The following is a 23,689-nucleotide window of genomic DNA, read 5'->3' as shown; positions in this document are numbered from 1 at the left end:
GTAGCTAGTTCAAAAATGCCACATATTTAATATCTGATATTTTGTATGTTAACACAGCTTCCCTGATGGCTTCATGGTAACCTGTCTGCCAATGCAGCAGACAGAAGGTCAATGGGTCAGGAAGATTCCCTGGAGAAGAAAGTAACAATCCACTCCAGTATTCTTGCCTGGGAAATCCCATGGACAGAGCAGCAGGGCGGCCTACAGTCCATGGGGACACAAAGAATCAGACACAACTTAGCAACTAAACAACAACAACAGCAACAAGACCATTTGGCATTTGCTCAGATCCCCTGGGATCACTTTTAACCATTCAGTTTTCATGCACACGTTGCTCAGTTGGTGCTACCTGCTCACATCACTGCAGCCTTTTCAGAGTCTCGCCCTTAGATAATGGAAGCTGTGGTCTGGGAGTCACACTCCTTCCCTACTCTGTGCCCTCGTGGTGGCCTCAAGGCAAGAGCTATTCTGTGCTCCAGAGCCCCACTGTGGGAACAAGGCTGAGACTCCACCTAAAGCCCCATCCTTGCTTAGCGTCTTCTGTTCCATCCTGCTTCCCACACTTCCTCACAGGTTTCCTTTGAAAACACCACCTCGTTACATGTCCACAAACCCGCATCTCCAAAGGGTTTGCTCTCCCAGAAGTGGAGCCCTGGACAAAGCACGTGTAAGGGAAACCACACTACACCGAAGGGGCCAGGGCACTTATTAACCTTCAAGGACCATTTTCCAGTTCAGAATTCTATCATGGAATGTTTCTTCTTGCCAAAAGTGTAGATCATAAATCCTCCTCGATTGTGCTCTATACAAAAAAGAATATAGCTAGATAGAGTGGAGTCTTTTGTTTTTAGCAAGAAGGCTGCAAACCCAAGACAACAGGCAAAAAAAGGCAGGGTTAACAGGCAAATAGCAGCTGTTTTGTCAGTCACATAAAGATAGTAAGGAATTGAACAAGACTCCATTAAGTGAAGTGAGTTTTGAACATGCACAGATACAAGTCCAAGGACTTCTTGGAAACAGTCACCTCTCCCTCTTTAACAGACCCTAAACAGATGTCTATGACACATCAAATGCCTCGGGAGCCAGTTGGCTGTGCCAGTCCACTTCTACCCCCTTCAGTTCAGAACGTATGTTGTCATCAGCTAAAAATCTAACTAAATATTATGTTAATTGATTACATGGGAGGACAAGGCATACTTGGTGTTTCTCCAACAACTAAGTTAAATAAGATGAATGCTTCAGAGAGGCTAAATAAAGCACAGAAAAGGAGCAAGAAAATTCAGCTGTTTGGATTAGGTGTGGAAGAGTCAATAAAGACTGAAAACAAATTGTAAAGCTCTGGGAGGAGTTGGATTCTTTTCAACAATTTGAATACAAAGTTCTCCAGCCACTTTCAAGAAACAAAAACTGGAAATATCAGACGGTGAGATATTGATTAGTTTGTGTAAAAAAGATAATATAGAAGATCAAACAGTGGCCCCATACTCAGAGAAAGGCCTTGGTGCCCTCCACTCAACAAATCTAGAAAATGAATGGACAACAGTGTATTCTAACTTAAAAAAAATAAACATTAAAAATATGGAATTTGGGTATCTCACTTCTTTTTAACCACACTAACTGCTGGGGTTGATTATGTCAGATGTAAGGATTTCATAAATAATGAAAGCTCTAAAATGATACTGTGACTTCTCACCTCAGACAACCTGAGATGACATTTTTATATCAGAGGGGTGGCGACAGCACCTGGAGGTCAAACAGTCTGGGCTAATCAGTAGAAGGCTTCCTTCCTAATGTTGGTTTAGGTTGATCACCTAAGTCTGGTATCAGAATCCCACTCCATGATGGTCATGGTTGTCATATTTAAATATCCTACTGTGTGGTAAATGATATATTCAGTATTCCTTAGAATGAAATTAACTATTCTAACTCAGTCCCTGTATCATTCTTTCAAATACAGAAGTAAAGAACTCCTCTTTGTATCTACCTGTCAGGGTGTTAGGGTTGAGTGACCTGTAATGAATATCAGAATCCAGGATTTAGTGTGAAGAAGAGGAAAAACTCAATCCTGACAAGACTCTTAGCTGCCATGTTACTAACACCGTTGCCCCAGAACCATACCCCGGCTCCTCCCTCCAGTAAACCCACAGAAAACCACACATAACCACACTCTCTGGCTGTGTTCACAGCGCAGGAATAAGACTGTAACTTGCATCAGCTGATTCAGCTTTGAAAGTGGGACAAAGGGCCCCCTGTGTCTCATTACCATCTCACTGTAACAGTAAGAATGTCTGTGTGCACCAAGATGGTTTAACCTGCTTCCCAACCTGATGCTAAAGGACCGTACAAGGGTTGAAAAGAAGTGGCATCCCAGTTCCAGGAAGAACCCCGCCTATTCCCAGAAATCCAATGTGTATGCCTCCCTCTCATTAGTCCTGCCCTTCAAATCTTACCTTAATGGTCCCGCAAGCAAGAAGTTATGTGTGAACAAAGTTTCTGCTTCTGCATTCTCTGGCCACTGAATAAAGCTTGTGCTGCTTTAATCTCAGATTTGATTTTGTTTTTTGACTGTGTGAACCTGAATGGGAAAAGAACCCTTCTGAATGAGGGAGGGGCCCTTGGCTGGGCTAGGGTCCAAGCAGGGATCCATATGACCTAATTTGGCGAGACTTCTTGTTTGTTAAGGGATGATTTACAATGCACTGCCTTCTGCCAGGTACTTGTGTCCCTGTATACCTGAATTGGTGGGTTTCAGTCCTTAGAATTTAAAGCTGTAGCTCACCTGACTAGCTGGTGCAGAAGGAAAGAAAAGACTGCTGGCCTAGTTCTGTGTGCACGGCTCAATGGGTCATTTCGAAAGTACAGTGGTTATCAGGTTGGCTTTGTATCCGTAAGCTCTCTGTACAGCTCAGAGTCAATCCTGCCAAACAACTTTTGTTTGTAAAGCTCTATTGCTTCAGCCCTATCTTTTCCTCACAAACCATTTCTAAATTAAAGTCAGAAACGTTAAAATTCTGAGGAACAAGAGAAAGTGAAATATCTCAAATTTATCCTTACCTTCTAGGTAACAGGACTAGATCTTTCTTTGTAAGGAAACCCAGTCATCCAGCAAGCCTACCATCTTTTTTGCCACTAAAACACACAATTTGAACATCTCTCCTACATATCACAGGACCTTAAGTCAGACAGTCTCTAATCTCAAAAAGCCTAGTTTGGAACCAAAAAATAAATGGATTATATAAACAAATAAATCCAAATACACAGATACAGGCAGCACTAAGGAATCCCCTGCCCAGGTGCTGTGGAAGGACAGAGGGAAAATACTGGAGCTTAAGAGGGAACAGGGTTTTAAGGAAAGCTTCTTGAAGCATCAGTTTTGAAAGACAAGGAGAAACTGACTTGTAAGGAAGAGTATAGGGAAGTGGAAGAGGGAAGATATTCTAGGCAGACAGTAGAACAAATGTGCAGCTGCTAGAGAACACAGAAACCAAATAGGCCACATGGAAGAGAAAATGCTGGAAAGGTATGCAAGGGCTCAATCATGACCATTCTTGTAATCCATACTAAGGAAATGGAAAGTTAATGATGAAGTCAAATTTGTGTTTTAGAAGATGAATAAAAGAAGCCAGCTTGTAAACATCAAATAAGTAGATATGACAGAAAACAATTTAAAAGCAAACAGTGTGAAATGGATAAAGTGAAAAGGACCCTGTGACAGTTACTAGTACCATTTCTCTTTCTTGCTAACTGAACCCCTTCTCTGCCCAGCCCTGTGCAGGATATGACCACTTCTAGTTAAAAGGAGGACTGAGAAAGGGTTCAGAAAAGATAAATAAAATGACCATCACAACTCAGCATGGGTTAGGAGTCCTCTATATTTGGAAAAGGAGAAACTAGGGGTGACCACTGTGAAAAGCTGGGCCTATGTCAGGGGTGGAAGCCAGTCAGAACTTTCCAACTTTCTTGCAACTGAGAATCCAACAGCTAACCATGTTTACCTCACTCTTGAATACTGAACTCCAATTATATGCTTGTATGTCCACACCTTTTCCTCCTCCTAGCTCTGAGACTAAAAGACAACGACAAAAGGGTTCTTTGTATCCAAAATTAACTACTAAAATCAAACTGAAAAAAACAAATACTGATACTTTTTTTGGACAATGGAACATAAACAAAAATCTGTTGGGGAGAATTTCTATGGAATCCTTGTAACAGGGATAGATGCAAGAGGAGAATTTCATATAAACCCCCCTGCCGCCCTTTCTCTATTTTCTGAGCATTGATTTGATGATTTGATGCAGCAGCCACCCTACAGATGTGAGGAAACACATAGGAGGACTAAAAAATCAACAAAATAAGAATAATAGAGCAGGAGGATGGAAAGGATCTGGGTTTGAAATAGTATTTTTAAGTCCTTATACGTGCCTGTTATGGATTTTCTATCTTTAGAGTTCCTGTTAATTAAGTTTAAGTTGCTGTTAGTTAGGTCTTCAAATGTCTCTGAACATCCAAAGTGACACAAAATAACTTTTTTTTACCTGATGAAGAGCTGCTGACACAGGAAGCAGGTTCCATTGCTGTCTACATAAAGAGAAAAAAGTCTGTTCTCCCTACATCAAAATACTAAAAGAATTTGTATTATGTCTTAGCAGAGTAAAGTTAGAAATATGCATTTTCTTGCTAATGGTAACAAAACCACTTTTAATCTTGAAGCCAAAACAAACATTAGTTATGAGCCACTGGAACTTTGTAGTAAGTTTAACGTGCCTTCAGTTTTTTTTATAGGAATAGATTTCTATTAGCAGAACCACATTAACCTTAAAATTCCTGTTTCTTTTTAGAGTCAACATTATAAGGAAAATACTGATTCTCAGCTGAAGCTTTATCTTGCAAATAATGGGAGTTTTCTGTTATACAACTAGAAAGAGTTTGCCTGGCTAATTTTACTCTCTAGGGTTCCTGTTTCTCCTTATTTCTTTCAAACAAAAGGAGTAGATACTTGTTTTCAAGAAACCTTTAAAAATAAGTTTATAAAACAGTAAAGTAACTTCACAGTGTATGATACAACAAGGACATGAATATTTATAGAAAGAATACATTGGACACATCATGACATAATTATATGTACTTCCATGTCATAAGTTTATTGTTAAATTTAGGAGTAAGAGTAAAGAGTAAAGTTAAGAGTAGAGTAAAGTGTAGAGTTAAGAGTAAAGAGGGGACAATATAGAAGCTTTATGTTGGTCTTTAGACTTTTAAAATACAGAGTACATGCATTTGACTCATCTGGGCACATGAGTATACTGGTCCCTCACAGACCAAGCTGGCCAGGTAATGTGATGACGGAGACAGATCTGGATATTAAATGATGCCTGGGGCAATTCCTAGTGAGAGAATTGCAATAAAAGCTCCTAGGTTTTGAAGAAAGGCTTTGTTTCCTTTAGCAAGGGATTTTTCTTTCACAAATTGTGTCTAGGAGGATCAGATAACACAGAGTTTCTGAAGAAGATACTTGAGTTTTAGACTGTACAGATCAGAGATCCAATATCTACCACAATGTAAAAACAAAGCTGAGTACACCTTCCAGAATTCCATCAAGCTCTGAAAGACCAAATAAATTGTACAAGCAGATTGTTTACATGCCCACAGAGCCTACCACACTGCTGTTTCATCCTCAACCAGGGCTTAAGGCCTCAAAGGGGGTTCACTTAACAAGCTGTTGAGTACCAAGGATGGCTGGCTTCCTAGGTGGCCCTAGCAATAAAGAACCGCCTGCCAATGCTGGAGACATAAGAAACGTGGGTTTGCGTGATCCCTGAGTTGGGAAGATCCCCTGGAGCAGAGCATGGCAACTCACTCCAGTATTCTTGCCTAGAGAATCCCGTGGACAGAGGAGCCTGGTAGGCTACAGTCCAGAGGGTGGCAAAGAATCAATTATAACTGAAGCAACCAAGTATGCATACACACACCAAGAATGGTTTTGCAGGAGAAGAACTGTTGTCCCCTGTGAGTAGGCTCTATAGGCTTAGAGACCCTGACAGGTAAGCCTGAAGGACAAGGGAGTAAGGGAAATCTCCAGTTCGGTAGGACATTGAGTAGTGCCTAGTATAGCTTTGGCTGAACAAAGATGAGGCTTTAGGCCAGGCTCTGTACCATGTTTTGGACTTGTTGGTCAAGGCGATGGAAAAAGGCTGATTGGAAGACTGAGGAAATGATGAGAATACAGAACATTAGGAATGGATCCAGAGCATGAGGTTGATCAGGAGTCTACTGAGCAAGCGTGAAAAAAGAGGCCAAGCTAACCTGATTCCGTCGTTACTTATTCATGTAACTGAGAGCCTCTTCTGTGGTGAACCCTTTCTGGTGAGCATTCGCATGGAACCCAAATAAGGCAGCTGTGGCTTCAGGGAGAGAGGTTCTTTCTCTCTGTTCCTTTCCTGCATCAAAGCGAACCAGGCTATGCTACAGCTGACTGCCAGTGCAGATTGCCACTGAGGACTTCTGGAACACTCCATGTGCCATTTTTTTACCCCACCTACATTGGCTGTGAAGGGAGTTCCTTGATCAGAAACAAAAGCCAGGGTCTAATTCAAATGTAACTCCCCATTTTATGCTCCCTATCAATGAAGTTGTTAACCTTTTAACACATTGGAGTGGTCTCTAAGAACCTAGCTCGGCAATCTCACAGGGCTTCTTCCACCTTGGAAGTTACTTGACATAGCTACTTGGCAGAGTACTGATTAGGCTCTGAACTGCGTGCTGAATAAGGCACTGTCTCCTCATAGTTACAAGATGTGGATCTAAGAACCATATAGTGTCTAAAAATGATAGCTGACTAACCCACTTTCCCATTTTTAACTCACTGTCCCTTTAATGTCCATTCATCCTTTCTTTTAAACTTAAGGAAAGACTTTTACCATGGAACACAGTTTGGTTCTTCTGAATTGGAAGCTAAAACTGGTCATTTGAGCTCTTCATGCCAAAAAAAAAAAAAAGCATAAAAGTGGGATACTGTCTTGGCTGGGCCGATTGACCATGACTAATAAGACAATTTGCAATTATTGCTGTACAACTAGGAGGAATATGATAGGAACTTAGTGGATCCCTTTCTTTTTTTGATATGCTGTGGGTGAGGTTAATGGGGGACTATCTATAGGGAAGAGCACCAAGAACTGAAACAGCTCAAGAATCAAGGTTCAGGCTACCATGCTGGGGAAATAGTACAGAGGTGGGCTCAAGGTAAGACCACAGAATGAGTAATAGCAAAAAGAAGGCATGAGTATCAGCTCTGGCTTGGGGATAAGCAGCAAGAAAGAATGACCATAGCCTATGCTGTGACTTAGACTAAAAAGTCTTCTCTTCTATCCATACTTTATGCAGTGTGTACTGCTGGTAGTAAAGCATTTCTTTAGGACCATAGACTGAAACAGAATTTGAAGGGGAATATCAGCTAAAGCAGAGCTACTCAGAGCAGGGGGGATCTGCAGGCTGGTGCCAGTCAGTGAGCTGTTTATTACTGGTTCATAACACCAAAAGTATAGGAATACAGAATAAGTATTTAAAATTACTCTGTCAAATTGGTATCAAAATCTTTATGCCTATTGTATGTAATAATAAAAAATTGAGGCTTGCATTTTATGTTCTTTTGAATTTCATTTTTGTAGAAATTCATTTTTATTACATCTTCCCAATGAATTTGTCCATGACAGATTAGAAACAAAACTTTACTGTTCCTTTAACTATAGAGCTGAGAATCACTGATTTTAATAAGCATTGGCTTTGTCAAAGCTATTACTACTCCTGGATGCAGCACCTGTTTAGGGGGAGAAGTCTGGTTCACAGAGCTTTAGTCAGTATGCAGAGAGAAGGGGCAGCAAATAGATACGGTTCCAGAAACAACTTGGAATGAAAAGGTAGTTGGGAACTAGGATCATAAGTGAAGAGAACAATGGGGTCAAGGAATGTTGTTCAGTGTGTTTGTGGGCCTGGGAAAAGAGGGAAGGAAGGGGTGACGGTGCATCCATGGAAGGGCTAGGGTCTAGAGAAAGATTAGAGGGGGCAGAGGTGAGACAAGGAGGAATTACCAGAAGACAGGTTTGCTCAAGATGCGGATAGATGAGAGAATTTATATTTCTCAAAGAGAGTGGTAGCCAATCTTTGAAGAGTAGGGACTGGAGGCCCATATGAGGAGAAGCAGAACCATCATCCCATAGTGAATCATGCTGGGCCTGGAACTCACCACCTACACAGATGAGAACACGGGCAAGGATGCCTCGTTTTGGAAAACCCTCTTAGCGGTGTTGGCTGGTATCTCCCTCTATCTCTCTGCCTGAATTTGCCAGTGTCTATTGAACCCAGAAGCCTCCACAGAAGAATTTCTAGCTACAGAAACACAGAAATGAGTAGAGGCTCACCTGCCAGTAAACAACATTTGAACAGCATATGAGAATCACCACCTGAGCAAAGACTGATGTGCTGGGCAGCTTTTCTGGCTCCAGCTCCATCCTTTCCATAGGTCATGCTCCCACTGGGCAGACCTGCCAAGGTTCCAGCTTCCACAAGGTGACCTCATTCCCGGGATCCCACAGCATCAATTCCTTTCATCACAGAGGTAGCGTCCTCCTGTTTCCTAAGTTCCTCACTCTCTTCTATTTGATTTCCCTACTTTTCTACCACCTGGTTTCAGGGATTAAATACTCTCTGTTGTAAACACTTGAAATGGATGCTATTTTCCCAGAAAGGCTGTCTGTGGATAAGTTCACTCACACTAGTCCCTGGGATGTCTATAATTATCACATTTTCCAGAACTATCTATCTTTTACATCAGCTCTTTGACCTCTTACTTGTAAAGGCCACCTAGAGTAGGAAAGCCAAATGGTAACTAGCTGCATACCCTGTACCTTCAAAACAGGTGATCAAAAGCAATATCACATCCTGAGATATTTTCAAAGGCTTGAAAGATGTGCATGTGGATTGTTGTTGTTTAGCCGCTAAGTTGTATCTAACTCTGCGACCCCATGGACTGTATTGTAGCCTGCCAGGCTCCTTTGTTCATGGGATTTCCCAGGCAAAAACACTGGAATGGGTTGCCATTTCCTTCTCCAGGGAATCTTGCTGACCCAGGAGTTGAAACTGTCTCCGGCACTGACAGGCAGATTATTTACTGCTGACCCACCACGGAAGCCCATACATGTAGACAGTCAGACTTTATTTTCATCTAGTTCCCTAGTGTAGTCATTGCAAACATTGATAGCAATTGAATTTCAAAAAAAAAAGTAAAAAACAAACAAAAAACTCCAAAAAACAAAAACTAGACTATAAGGGCTGGATCATCAATTTAATTCCTAAAAATTTCATGTTTGATTTGAGCCAAAGATTTCTGCTTGTCTGATATTTCCTGAGCCCTGATTACTGCGCTGCCTTTGGATCTCTGACCACACCCACCTGGGCTGCAAACACTTGGCTTCAGCGTGATTCTTAACTCTGCTGAGCTTAGGGATCTCATTTTCATTGCATCTTCTCCGCAGTCTGAGCCTACAAAAACAGTTGCCAATGTGCATTTTTAAAGGACTCTGCAGCCTGGCTCAGCAATCTGTTTCTTAGGAAAGAAGATTTTTCTGAGCTCCAACAGCAGAACAAAATGAGAGGTAGGTAGGCCAGACACATGCATATTCAAACTATTTTTTTTTTCTTTTTAGTTTTTGTAGACTTTGACAGCAAAGAAAACCTGAGAATGATAAAGAGGAAGGCACTCAATGTTACCTAGTGTAGGACAGTACTCAGAAATGGTTTGCACTCACCAGGCCATCAAACTTGAAATTAAAGCTGGCTGCGTAGGCTAGCTCATTGAATACAGACTACCTGGTGAGGACTGCTGCAATGATTTCAGCAGATCTGAATTTCTTAAATCTCCTCTGAGAATGTTTTCTTCACTGTATCCTCTAAGGCATGTATGTGCTGAATTTAAATTACTTTGTTACTCAGAGAACAATGGTGAAAAGAGAGATAAGATGTTGAGCCGTGTAGGGTTGCCAGATATAACATAGGACACCCAGTTAAACTTGAATTCAGATAAACGACTAATAATATTTTAGTACAAGTATGTCTGGGACATAATCATACTCATGCTCAGTCGCTCAGTCATATCCGACTCTTTGTGACCCCGTGGACTGTAGCCCATCAGGCTCTGCTGTCCACAGGATTCTCTAGGCAAGAATATTGCAGTGGGTTGCCATTTTTCCCTCCAGGGGAGCTTACTAATCCAGGGATCAAACTTGTGTGTCTCATACCTCTCCTGCATTGGCAGGTGGATTCTTTACCACTAGCGCCACCTGGGAACCCTCACTAATACTAAAACAAGTCATTTACTGATTATCTGCAATTCAGATTGAACTGGGAGTCTTGTGTTTCTGTTTGTCAATTCAGGCAACTGCACTGTGGGGGCAGCTGGCATTAGCTTCTTCTCATATGAAGACAACTTGGCTGCTTTGGCAGGGGCACACACACATAGAGAAGTGGTTAAGAACTAAGGCTAGACAGTGAGATTGCCTACATTTGAATCGTTTCACTTCCACCTAATGCCTCTGATCTTGGACCAGAGCCAGGAACACAATTTGAGCAGTCAGCGTGCTTCATCAGCCTCCACTCTTAATTTTGGCAACAGCTACCCACACACTCAGCAGTGCCCCCAAGGAGATGCCCAGTTGCCTGAGTGGGAGAGGTTAGTGAAATATTTGGCAACCTCTTATCATGAGGTTTCACATCTCTGTCCCAGATCACAGAAGGGAGCTTCCCTGCCTTTTATCCCAGTAAGGGCCCATGGCTAATTCCAAATACTACCTTTCTCTAGGTGTCTGTTGTATGCAACCACCATCAGGATCAGTTGGGGGTTTTGTTTTTGGTAGCAATAGAAAGGAACCCAGGATAACAAGCAAAACATGGTTTTGAAGGGAAGGAGTTAAAGTTGCTCACGTGAATCAAATAAGGGCTGCACAAACCAGCTTCAGGAAGGACAGGAGTAGGAGCAGTGAGATGTCAAAACCCAGCTGCAGAAGCCTGAGGTCACTGCACCAGGTCCCTATTTGAGATGACCCCTACTTTTCCACCTCTGTCAGATTTCCAAATCATTTGGGTACTCTACTGAATCTGGGTGTTCTATTCCTGGGTCAGAATGATAAGGCACAATGACTGAGAATGAAGACACAGCCAGAGCCCCTGAGGGAGTGGATGTGAGCTGAGCACACATCCTAGTGGGCACCTACTATAAGCTTTGCCCCAGAACCCCATTAGGATTCTATTATAATAATCAGTAATGCTCAAAATTCTCCAAGCTAGGCTTCAACAGTACATGAACCAAAAACTTCCAGATGTTAAAGCTGGATTTAGAAAAGGCAGAGAAACCACAGATCAAATTGCTAACAACCACTGGATCATAGAAAAAGCAAGAGAATTCCAGAAAAACATCTACTTCTGCTTCATTGACTACACTAAAAGCCTTTGTGTGGATCACAACAAACTGTAGAAAATTCTGGAAGAGATGGGACCACCATCTCTCTGAAAGAGACCAGACCACCTGACCTGGAAAATTCTGGAAGAGATGGGACCACTATCTCTCTGGAAGAGACCAGACCACCTAACCTGCCTCCTGAGAAATCTGTATGCAGGTCAAGAAGCAACAGTTAGAACCGGACATGGAACAATCGACTGGTTCCAAATTGGGAAAGGAGTACCTCAAGGCTGTATATTGTCACACTGCTTATTTAAGTTATATGCACAGTACCTTATGTAAAATGCTGAACTGGAGGAAGCATAAGCTGGAATCAAGATTGCTGGAAGAAATATCAATAACCTCAAATATGCAGATGACACCATCCTTATGCCAGAAAGTGAAGAGGAACTAAACAGCCTCTTGATGAAACTGAAAGAGGAGAGTGAAAAAGATGGCTTAAAAACTCAACATTCAAAAAACTAAGGTCATGACATCTGGTCCCATCACTTCATGAGAAATAGATGGGGAAACAAGGGAAACAGTGACAGACTTTATTTTTGGGGGCTCCAAAATCACTGTAGATGGTAACTGAAGCCATGAAATGAAAAGACACTTTCTCCTTCGAAGAAAAGCTATGACAAACCTAGACAGCATATCAAAAAGTAGAGACATTACTGACAAAGGTCCGTCTAGTCAAAGCTATAGTTTTTCCAGTAGTCATGTATGGGTGTGAGAGTTGGACTATAAAGAAAGCTGAGTGCCAAAGAATTGATGCTTTTGAACTGTGGTGTTGGAGAAGACTCTTGAGAGTCCCTTGGACTACAAGGAGATAAAACCAGTCAATCCTAAGGGAAATCAGTCCTGAATATTCATTGGAAGGACTGATGCTGAAGCTGAAACTCCAATCTTTGACCACTGATGCCAAGAACTGACTCATTGGAAAAGACCCTGATGCTGGGAAAGATTGAAGGCAGGAGGAGAAGGGGATGACAGAGGGTGAGACTGTTGGATGGCATCATGGACTCAATGGACATGAGTTTGAGCAAGCTCTGGGAGTTGATGATGGACAGGGAAGCCTGGCATGCTGCAGTCCATGGGGGTCACAAAGAGTCAGACATGACTTAGTGACTGAACAGATAATAATCATAGATATAACAGATGTATGGATAGAAATTTCTGTTACAGAGAAGAAATGGAAACAATTTACATGTCCAATCAAGGGAAGATTAGAATAATAATAGGGAGAAATAAAATACAGTATATAAAGGTACCTTATTTATCAGATGATTTTAAATGCTGGATTGATATTTCATGTTATAGGAAGCTCTCCTATGAAATTTATAATGCAAGTCAGGATTTTACCATGATTCGTTTCTGTTTTCTGATTTCAAAAATCTTCCCAAGAAAAAAACTCTGTGAAATGATAAGTAAAAATAATGCATAATCCTAAGCTAGATGCTTCCCGTGCTCCCCATCCCAGAGGTTGACTCACTGAATCTGGAGTGAGGGCTACATTTTCACAAACCACTCCAGAGAGTTCCACCTCAGGTTGCACGGAGATCACATTTGAGAACAATGTTTTAGATGTTAGTGGAGGATATTGTTTGAAGGATATCCTTCAAATGACTAGAGTCTCCAGGCTTGAAATAGTCTAATAAACTCTGAGAGTTAATCTGTTCTGCTAGCAGTCCTTGCCATTGTGTCATTTCTCTAATAGCATCTTTCCCTCCTTGGGGATTTTCTTCCTAATTCACAATATGAGGAGAGATTGAGAGAGGTGACACCCATCTGGCCCTTGCCTTTCACAGGTAGGCACCTGTGTTAGGTCCTAGGCTGCATAACAAATACCACACATTTACTAGCTTAGAACAACTCACTTGTATTATCTCACAATCACAATAGCTTAACAGAATTTTGTGCTCAGGGTGTCACCCGGCTGCAGTCAAGGTTGTCAGCCGGGGCTGCTATCTCATCTGAGGCCTGTAGTCATTTTACAAGATCACTGACTGTCAGTGGAATCTGGTTCCTTGCAGCTGTAGTGCTGAGGCCCCCCACACCATCCACTGGCATGGGGTCCTCTCCACCACAGGGTGGTCTGCTGCTTCAAGGCCAGCAAGAACATAGCTTCTTGACCTCTGCTAAAGGACTCACTGCTTAGGGTCAGTCCTACTCCGAATTCTGTCTCTTGGTTACCTCAAAATCAACTGCAAATCAAGAAAAATCAACTTTGTCAGGGAGTGTATTCTAATCAAGGCTGTGACTACCAAATCATGTTTACAGACCTAGTCCACATTCAAAGGGAATTCTATAGAGTGTGTATACCAGCAAGCAAAAATCCTGGGGCCATCAGAGAGTTTGACCACTGTGAGAGCCTGCCTTTGAATGACCCTCAGAGATCAGACTCTAGTATCCTACATTGGACTGGCACAGGTCTGTCTTACCAATAGAAAACTGCAGAAATGATATGTTCCTAATTGGGTTATAGAAGAACTGTGTCCTCCAGTTTGGTTTCTCTTGCTCCCTGATTGTTCACTCTGGGGGAAGCCAGCTGTCAACGCTGTATGAGAAGCCTCTGTGGAGAGATCTACTTGACAAGTAAATGACTCTCCCAACCAGCAACCAAAGGAATGAGCCTGGAAGCAATTTCTCCAGCTTTTTCAGATGACTGCAGCCCTGGCCAACATTTTACATCTTATCTGCAATCCAATGGGAGACCTGGAGCCAGAAACATTCAGCTCAGCCGCTTCTGGGCTTCCATTGTGGCTCAGTTGGTAAAGAATCTGCCTGCAACGTGGGAGACCTGGGTTCGATCCCTGGGTTGGGAAGATCCCCTGCAGAAGGGAAGGGCTACCCATTCCAGTATTCTGACCTGGAGAATTCCATGGACTGTATAGGCCATGGGGTCATAGGGTCAGACATGACTAAGTGACTTTCACTTTCAAGCTGCTTCCAGATTTCTCACTCTCAGAAACTGTGCGAGATGATAAATGTTTGTTGTTTTAAGCTGCTGAGTTGGGGGATTATTTGTTATGCATCAGTAGGTAACCAATGCAATACTTGTCCCAGGCCTGACTAATCTAGAGAGAGAAACAAACATGTGTTCCTCTTCTCTAATAACACAGGAGAAGCACATATGCAACAGGAGTTAATAAGCCCATAAAGAGAGGAGCAGAGATCAAAGGTAGGTTGGATGGTGCAAGGGCAGCAGTGGTATTTTTTCAGCCTTTGGATCCAGTCAGGTTTAATTTAGTCCCATGCTTATTATTCTCAGTATTATGAGCCAATGAATTCTTTCTCCCCGCTTTAAGTTCAGAGCCTTCCAAAGTACATTTAGTCCTACTGAAAGTATTTTGGTCCTCTGTCCATCGAATAAATAAGCATAAATATATACTGATATGCAGTGTAGTCAGCCCAAAGACCATAATTTGTTCCTCTTCCCCATCTCGTGATGGCTATGATTAGGCTGAAATCTGGTTTCTGTCACTTGCAACTGGGAGGAGTTCTGATTCAAAAGCCCTGGTAGGATTAGTTTCATGTGTCACTGTGGTCATTTTCTTATTGCATCTGTCCCTCTAAGGTCATATTGCATGGCCCTGGATCGTATGTTAGGTCATGCTCTTCAGGTTCCTTGAAAATAAGTTTTGTTTTCTTGTGTTTCTAAGAAAGTGCCTATGGCATTTTCTCCCAGGGAAGCCAGAGCATGCTGAGAGTCTAGCAATTTGACTAAATGATCTACATTTATCCAGGATAAATTTCCTCTATAGTGTATGGCATCTTGCTTCCTAACTTAGCTAATCAAACACTCTCTGGGTACCAAGCCAACTGTTCATGCTGAAGCAGGCTGAGCAGTCGTTGTGAAAAGAAACACAATAAACAAATCCCACGCATGAATCGAGCAAAGATTCTGAGTTCTGAGAGGCAGTTTTTCCATCTAGTCTCAGTGCAAAGGAGTCTACAGAGGCCACACAGTTAACCCACTGTTCACTCTGCTTCCTCCCAACTCTGAACCATAGCAGTGAGTTTACATAGAACGAGACCTCTTTAGTGAGCCCCCTCACCCACATAACAATCCTATTGTGATTTTCTTCTAGACACCAGCACTGCTGCCAAAATAACAGATAATGCATTTTAAATTGAAATTTATAATCATTAAACAAAGTCAAGAGGCCGAGTCCTAACTTCCCTTCCCCACATAATTCCTAATTTTGTCATTTCCTAGAATAATATAGTAGTATAGGCTCTAAATTCACCTCAGCAGCATTATTTCTTACCAAATCAATTTCTTTAACTTAGCCTAGTGACCATTCATAAAACCTGCCCTTAGAAAAACTCAAGTAATTCTGTTAATAGTGTTTGCCATTTGGTTCAATACATTCAGCATCCAGGAACTGAGTAAAAGGAGCTCAGAGAAATTGGTACTAACAATACCCAGCAGTTTTTTCCCCTAAAGATAGTTTTCTATCACATTGATTAGGATCAGAGACTCTAGAATTAGACTACTTGGATTCAGAGCTCAGGTTTTCCATTTAAAGCCATGTATCATTGGCCAAATTACCCAACTCCTCTTTGTCCAATTTTACATCTATAACATAGGGATAATAGTAATATCCATCTTGGGATCATTTTTATAAGAACTATTTAATGATATTCAAAAACACTTTTAATACTACCTGGTACACAGTGAAGTATTAAACAAACAGCCAGCACAGACTATATTAAAATCTGATTGTTTATCTCCCAACTTACCACAGAAGATACTTCAGCATCATTCAAAAGAAGTATCACCATCACATCTTGTGTAGCATTTGTACTCTTCTACATGCTGTGGAAGAAATCAAATTAAGGTTATTTCAGAGTACTGGTATCCCCATATGACTAAAAAAAAAAAAAAAAAACCCACATATCTTCTTTACAGGAAGATATTATCCCAAGCTGAAAATCATTTCTACAACATTTTTGCAAATATAGTTTCTGGCACACAATAAAAAATAACTAGGCACTCAGAGACAAGATAATAAACAGCAAATAGAACTCACAAGTACCTTAAAGGCTAGAGTTTTTAGACAGAGATGTTAAAATAACCATACTTCCTTAGATTAAGGAGATAGGACAAGATGGAGAATTTTGGTAGAGGGTTGAAAACCATAAATAGAAATGACAAGAACTGGAAAATAATAACCAAAATTAGTGACAATTTAATAAATTGATTTAATACCCGTTTAGACAGCCAAAAGGAATTAGTAGCCTGGATATGGATTGGCTTGAAAGAACTATCCCAAATGAAGCAAAGAAAAATGAAAGAGTGAGATTAGAAAGGAAGAAACTGATACAGTGAGAAGGTACCATATAAGTGGAATTCTAGGGAGGGAAAAAGAATGGGCAAGAAGAATTATTTGAAGAAATAATGGATAAAACTTTTCCCAAAATGAAAGACATCAATATACAAACTTAGAAGCCAAAACAATTCTAAAAAGAATAAAGAGAAAAACACCAGGGATCCAACTGTGAAACTTTAAAAACCAAAGAAAAAGTTTTAAAGCAGCTGGACGTAACAAAGGCAGACTGCCTTTAAAGGAACAACAATTAGGCAGATAGCTAACTTTTAATAGACTTAATAGGAACCAGAAAACACAAAATAATATGTTCAAAATATTAAAAGAAAATAACTCCCAACCTAGAATTAGAAGTTTAGCAAAATAATATTTCAATAAGAATGAAATAAATAATTTTAATCAGTAAATCAGAATTTGTAGCCAAAAAAGATACTAAAGACATGCTTTACAGCAGACAGAAAATAGTACCAGGAGACCCAGATTTAGAATGGAATGAAAAGCAATGAAAACATGAATTTAAACAAATAAACTGATAATGATGATAATGACAATGATGATAGTGTTCAAAATATAAGCAGAACTAAAGAACATAACAATAATGGCTTAAAAGTTTAGGTGGTGGTGGCTTAGTCACTAAGTTGTGTCCGACTCTTGCAATCCCGTGGACTGTAGCCTGTCAGGCTCCTCTGTCCATGGGATTCTCCAGGCAAGAATACTGGAGTGGGTTGCCATCTCCTTCTCCAGGGGATCTCCCTGACCCAGGAATCGAAGCCAGGTCAACTGCATTGCAGGCAGATAATTTACCAACTGAGCTATGAGGGAAGCCCCAAGAGAGAGGGGCTAATCAGAGGAGATTAAAGAGTTGATATATCTAAAAGGAGCCTCAGGTTCTTGCATTGCCCATGAAGAAGGTAAATACCAAGAATATAAGGATTTGAAAACCAAAAATGTATGTCATAATTTTATGGTTTATCAGTTTACTGGTTACCAAATTCTGTAACTTTCAAGGTAGTAAAGAAAAAAAAATGAGTAATAAATTTTTGATAAAGCCAGAAAGAAGAAACTCTTGGGCGGGGGCGGGGGGGGGGGGTGGATAAAAAATAAAATAAATGGGACAAATAGAAAGGACTAAATATGCCAGACACAAAACAATTCCTGTAGAATCAAGAATTTTAAATCCTTGCTAAATTTGCATGATTTAAATTGTCAGATATTCTAACCCAGGCAAAAAATTCTAAACACGCAAAATTATAAGGTTTAAGGATTTATACTTAGGTACTAAAACTAAAGGAAAGAGAAGGATATCATAAAAATTTGGAAGAGGCTTTCTTTGAGGGAGAGAGATGGTAGTAACTTGGAGGGAACATGAAGGATTAGTACTGTCTGACTGCTTGGCTAGCCAGGTGGTGGTTACCTGATAGGTTTTTGTTCTCTGCTGATTCACTTAACTACATGCATGTTTGTGTACTTCTCTGTATTTATTCTATTTCTACAAAAAAAATTATAAAAGGATAAGGGAGATCTAAATATGCTGATATGGTATAATCTTCAGAAATACACAGTTAAAATAAGGCATACAACAGCATACATATTATGATCTTGTTAGCATAAAAAAGCTCACATACTATATACATGATTATATTCACACAGATCATTTTTCAAGACATAAATAGTAAATTTAATACGGCCTCTTGCCTCTAAGAGGGGAAACTAGACTCTGGTGAAGTTTATGGAAGAAAGAGGCTAATTTTCATCTATATGCTTTTATTGTGAACATAACTTCTGAATTTTTTTAACAAAATTCTTTTGTTACCAACCTATAAGTCAAATGTGAAGCCAAAACAAGAGTAGCATTTGATGAGGTCATTATTTTCAAATTAACAACTGCATTCTGAAATCTTAATTTAAATCTGCAATGTATAACCAAGAATTTTAAATCATTGCTCAATTTGTTCAAAAGATGGGTCAAATTTTCACAACCATGAAGGGAAGAAATGTGGCTTTCATTTTAAAAAGATATCCACGAATTGATTATCTTTCCACTTCTCCCACGCAAACGGAGTAGAGATAGGTATAGATAATTCATTTTCATTTCAACTTGTTTCTAGACTGTTGATAGAAGCCTTCTATCTGCATTACAATGGAGTGTTACTAAGAACAAAAAGCAAACTTAGGGTAAACTGAATGGCTGAATTTAAGAATCTGCCATAAATCACGACACTCTAGGTTTTTAGTCATATGAACACAGGACCTGATCAGAATGCAATAATATGAATAATTTGAGTTATCAGAGCAACTAGAGCTAAATGCAGGATACATTTCAGGAATTCAGCAACAAATGAAAAGAAAATGCCTGCTGTCTAGAAGTCAAGAAGTGAGCTCCCCGGGATTTCTGGGTTAAAACAGCAGTTGAACACATGTTTCTAATTTTATTTTTTACCTCCTTAGGTCAATAAAATTTAGGGAAAAAAAATTTTTTTTAAAAAGAGAAAGATATAAATCGGAAAAACAGAAGAGAGAAAAATGTCATCAAATTTGGAAGCTAGAGAAAGTTGGACAAGAATTAACTTAATACGCCCAAGATATCTAATCTCTAGCTAGTACTGGAAATGTGTGAAGGCCAGACAACTTATACCACAATGTGCCTAACGGCATGTTGTTGTTTAGTCCTGTGACCCTGTGGATTGCAGCATGCCAGGCTTCCCCATCCTCCACTGTTTGCAAGAGTTTGCTCAAACTCATGTCCACTGAGCTGATGATGCCGTCCAATCACCCTGTCCTCTGTCATCCTCTTCTCTTTTTGCCTTCAGTCTTTCCCAGCATCAGGGTCTTTTCTAACGAGTCAGCTCTTTGCATCAGGTGGCCAAAGTATTGGAACTTCAGCTTCAGGATCAGTCATTTCAATAAATATTCAGGGTTGACTCCCTTTAGGATTGACTGGTTTAATCTGCTTGCAGTCCAAGGGACTTTCAAGAGTCTTCTTCACCACCACAATCCACACCACAACCCAAAGGCATAGGAACTATCTCAGAGACTGATAAGAAAAGAAAGACTAGTTTCTGTGAAAGCTATTTCCTGTAGTCATCTAATGCAGTTTGACAGGATCCTCCTCTCTGCTATGGACTGCATGTTTGCATCCCTTCAAAACTCATATGCTGAAACCCTAATACCCAATGGAACAGTATTGGGAGACAGGGCCCCCCAGATGGGAATAGCATCCTTATAAGAAGACAGCTTGTTTCTCTCTCTGCTCTCCACCATGCGAGGACACAGTGAGAAGACAGCCAGCTACAAATCAGGAAGTGGGCCCTCACCAGACGCTGGATCTGCAAGCAACTTGATCTTAGACTTTCTAGCCTCCAGAACCATAAGAAGTAAATTTTCACTATTTAAACCACCTTGTTGTCGTTGTTCAGTCGCTCAGTTGTGTCCGACTCTTTGCAACCCCATGGACTGAAGCATGCCAGGCTACCCCGTCCTTCACCATCTCCTGGAGCTTGCTCAAACTTACATCCATTGAGTTGGTGATGCCATCCAACTGTCTCATCCTCTGTCATCCCCTTCTCTTCCTGCCTTCAATCTTTCCCAGCATCATGGTCTTTCCAATGAGTCAGCTCTTCGCATCAGCTGGCCAGAGTATTGGAACTTCAGCTTCAGCATTAATCTTTCCAATGAATATTCAGCATTGATTTCTTTTAGGATGGACTGGTTTGATCTCTTTGCAGTCCAAGGGACTCTCAAGTGTCTTCTCCAACACCACAGTTCAAAAGCATCAGTTCTTTGGTGCTTAGCCTTCTTTATGGTCTTTATGGTCCAATCCATACATGACTACTGGAAAAACCATAGCTTTGACTATATGAACCTTTATCGGTAAAGTAACGTCTGTGCTTTTCAATATGCAGTCTAGATTTGTCATAGCTTTGCTGCCAAGAAGCAAGTGTCTTTTATTTTCATGTCTGCAGTCACTGTCCTTGGGCAGTGATTTTGGAGCCCAAGAAAATAAAGTCTGTCACTGTTTCCATTGTTTCCTAATCTATTTGCCATGAAGTAATGGGACTGGATGCCATGATCTTAGTTTTCTGAATGCTGAGTTTTAAGCCAGCTTTTTCACTCTCCTCTTTCACTTTCATCAAGAGGCTCTTTAATTCCTCTTTGCTGTCTGCCATAAGGGTGGTGTCATCTGCATATCTGAGGTTATTGATATTTCTCCTGGCAATCTTGATTCCAGTTTATGCTTCATTCAACCCATTTTTCATGATGTACTCTGCACATATGCTAAATAAGCAGGGTGACAGTATACACCCTTGATGTACTTCTTTCCCGATTTAGAACCAGTCTATTATTGTTCCATGTCCAGTTCTAACTGTTGTTTCTTGACCTGCATACAGTTTCTCAGGGGGCAGGTCAGGTGGTTTGGTATTCCCATCTCTAAGAATTTTCCAGTTTGTTGTGATCCACACAGTCAAAGGCTTTAGCATAGTCAATGAAGCAGAAATAGATGTTTTTCTGGGATTCTCTTGCTTTTTCTATAAAATAAATAATTCATAAGAAATAAACGTTCAGAAGCAGGGCAGATGCTCGCATTGGCCACTAGCAAGTGGGGACTGGACAGGGAGGCGCAGGCTGCATTGTTTAGGCTAAGGACCAGGCATGAATGCCCTGAGGGCAATCTGAAGGAACTAACTAGAGATAGCAGCCCAGACTGTAGGATAGCTATTCTGTGAAAAGCCCTAACCTAAGACACCGCCAGGACTGTGTTCTGTGACATCACAGAACAAAGGACTGAGCAGAGCTAGCTGGCTGCAGACCAGCCCATCCCCCACCAGAGACAGGCAGGCAAGAGCAGCCAGAGCTGGAAGGGGGCAATCACGGCCCCAGAGAAGCATCATCTACCAAACTGCAAGCAGGCTTCATTGCTAACCAAGACTTCCTGGGATTCTGGATGGTCGACATCCGCTGGGACGGTCACAGCCAGAGATCAGCTCTCCAGAAAAGACATACAGCACACCTGAGAAGGCATGCCAGCTGTACATCCAGAAAACCAAGCAGCAGGGACAGGGGAGGAGATAAGTCACAGCCCCCGACTGGGGGCAACTGCGCTCACCAAGCACCTGGTCACCTGAGCTGCTTGGATCTGGGAAGGGCACAAAACGCAGGCCCAACCAAGTCTGCGCCTTTGTGGAGTACCCAAGAACCTGAACCTGAGAGGCTTAGACCTGGGAAGTGCATGCAAACCAGGCCCCGCCTCAGATAGTTCCCAGCAGAGCAACCTAGTGCCTGAACACTGTAGCACACACTGGGAAAGCACACACGCCAGGAGCAGGGGCAAACCCAGTGTGGCTGGGACACTGGGAGCACTCCCCACACACACCAGGGATACTTGTTTGCAGTGTTCCTCCCTCCCCACAGCACAACGGAACAAGTAAGCCTAAAAAAGTGACCACCAGCGACCCCTTGTGTCAGGGTGGAAATTAGACACTGAAGAGGCCAGCAAACAAGAAGCTAAAATAAACAGAGGGAACCGCTTTGGAAGTGACAGGTGAAATAGAGTAAAACCCTGCACTTAGCACTGACTACATAGGAAGGGGCCTATAGATCTTGAGAAGTATAAGCTGGATTAAGGAACTAACTGAAATGAACTGACCCCACACTGTCCACAACACCACCAGAGAAAGTCCTAGATATATTTTTACTTTTATCATTTTTTAAAAAAAATTTAAGTCCTCTAACACTCCTTTTCAATATGCTATCTAGGTTGGTCATAACTTGTCTTCCTAGGAGCAAGCGTCTTTTAATTTCATGGCTGCAGTCATCATCTGCAGTGATTTTGGAGCCCCCAAAACTAGTCTGACACTGTTTCCACTGTTTCCCCATCTATTTCCCATGAAGTGATGGGACCGGATGCCATGATCTTCGTTTTCTGAATGTTGAGCTTTGAGCCAACTTTTTCACTCTCCTCTTTCACTTTCATCAAGAGGCTTTTTAGTTCCTCTTCACTTTCTCCCATAAGGGTGGTGTCATCTGCATATTGGAGGTTATTGATATTTCTCCCGGCAATCTTGATTCCAGCTTGTGCTTCTTCCAGCCCAGCGTTTCTCATGATGTATTCTGCATAGAAGTTAAATAAGCAGGGTGACAATATACAGCCTTGACGTACTCCTTTTCCTATTTGGAACCAGTCTGTTGTTCCATGTCCAGTTCTAACTGTTGCTTCCTGACCTGCATATAGGTTTCTCAAGAGGCAGGTCACCGAAGAATTGATGCTTTTGAACTGTGGTGTTGGAGAAGACTCTTGAGAGTCCCTTGGACTACAAGGATATCTAGCCAGTCCATTCTAAAGGAGATCAGTCCTGGGTGTTTTTTGGAAGGAATGATGCTAAAGCTGAAACTCCAGTACTTTGGCCACCTCATGCAAAGAGTTGACTCATTGGAAAAGACTCTGATGCTGGGAGGGAATAAGGGCAGGAGGAAGAGGGGACGACAGAGGATGAGATGGCTGGATGGAATCACCAACTCGATGGACGTGAGTTTGAGTGAACTCTGGGAGATGGTGATGGACAGGGAGGCCTGGCATGCTGCGGTTCATGGGGTTGCAAAGAGTTGGACACGACTGAGCAACTGAACTGAACTGAATACTCCTTTAATTTTCATTTTTTATAACCTACTATTACTTTGCAAAAAAAAAAGACCATATTTTTAAAGCAAACTTCATACATATACATTTTATAATTTTTCTGACTTTGTTTTTTTCTTTAATATTGTATTTTTGAGAATCTAACCTCTACTCTAGATTTTTAATCTTTGCTTTTTGGTATTTGTTATCAATTTTGTACCTGTAAGAACCCAATCTTCAGTACCCATTTTTACTTGG

General features: G+C 41.2%; 1 protein-coding gene across 9 annotated transcripts in view; it reads right to left on the bottom strand.

The window, feature by feature from the left end:
* The window catches only part of HHLA2 (HERV-H LTR-associating 2), a 157,172-nt gene that overhangs the window by 25,970 nt on the left and 107,513 nt on the right, over positions 1 to 23,689 (bottom strand). For 7 of the 9 annotated variants that reach the window (XM_027513729.1, XM_027513392.1, XM_027513820.1 and 4 more), the window contains one exon: positions 16,232 to 16,307. The gene's annotated coding sequence lies outside the window, so the exon portion shown is untranslated. Of the gene's footprint in view, positions 1 to 2,450; positions 2,561 to 16,231; positions 16,308 to 23,689 lie in introns of those variants that run through there. The other 2 variants (XM_027513561.1, XM_027513666.1) reach the window with 2 other exon arrangements.

Source organism: Bos indicus x Bos taurus, chromosome 1 (genome assembly GCF_003369695.1).
Source record: "Bos indicus x Bos taurus breed Angus x Brahman F1 hybrid chromosome 1, Bos_hybrid_MaternalHap_v2.0, whole genome shotgun sequence".
In the NCBI taxonomy this organism is placed as follows: Eukaryota; Metazoa; Chordata; class Mammalia; order Artiodactyla; family Bovidae; genus Bos; species Bos indicus x Bos taurus.
This window is presented reverse-complemented; position numbering and strand designations above follow the sequence as displayed.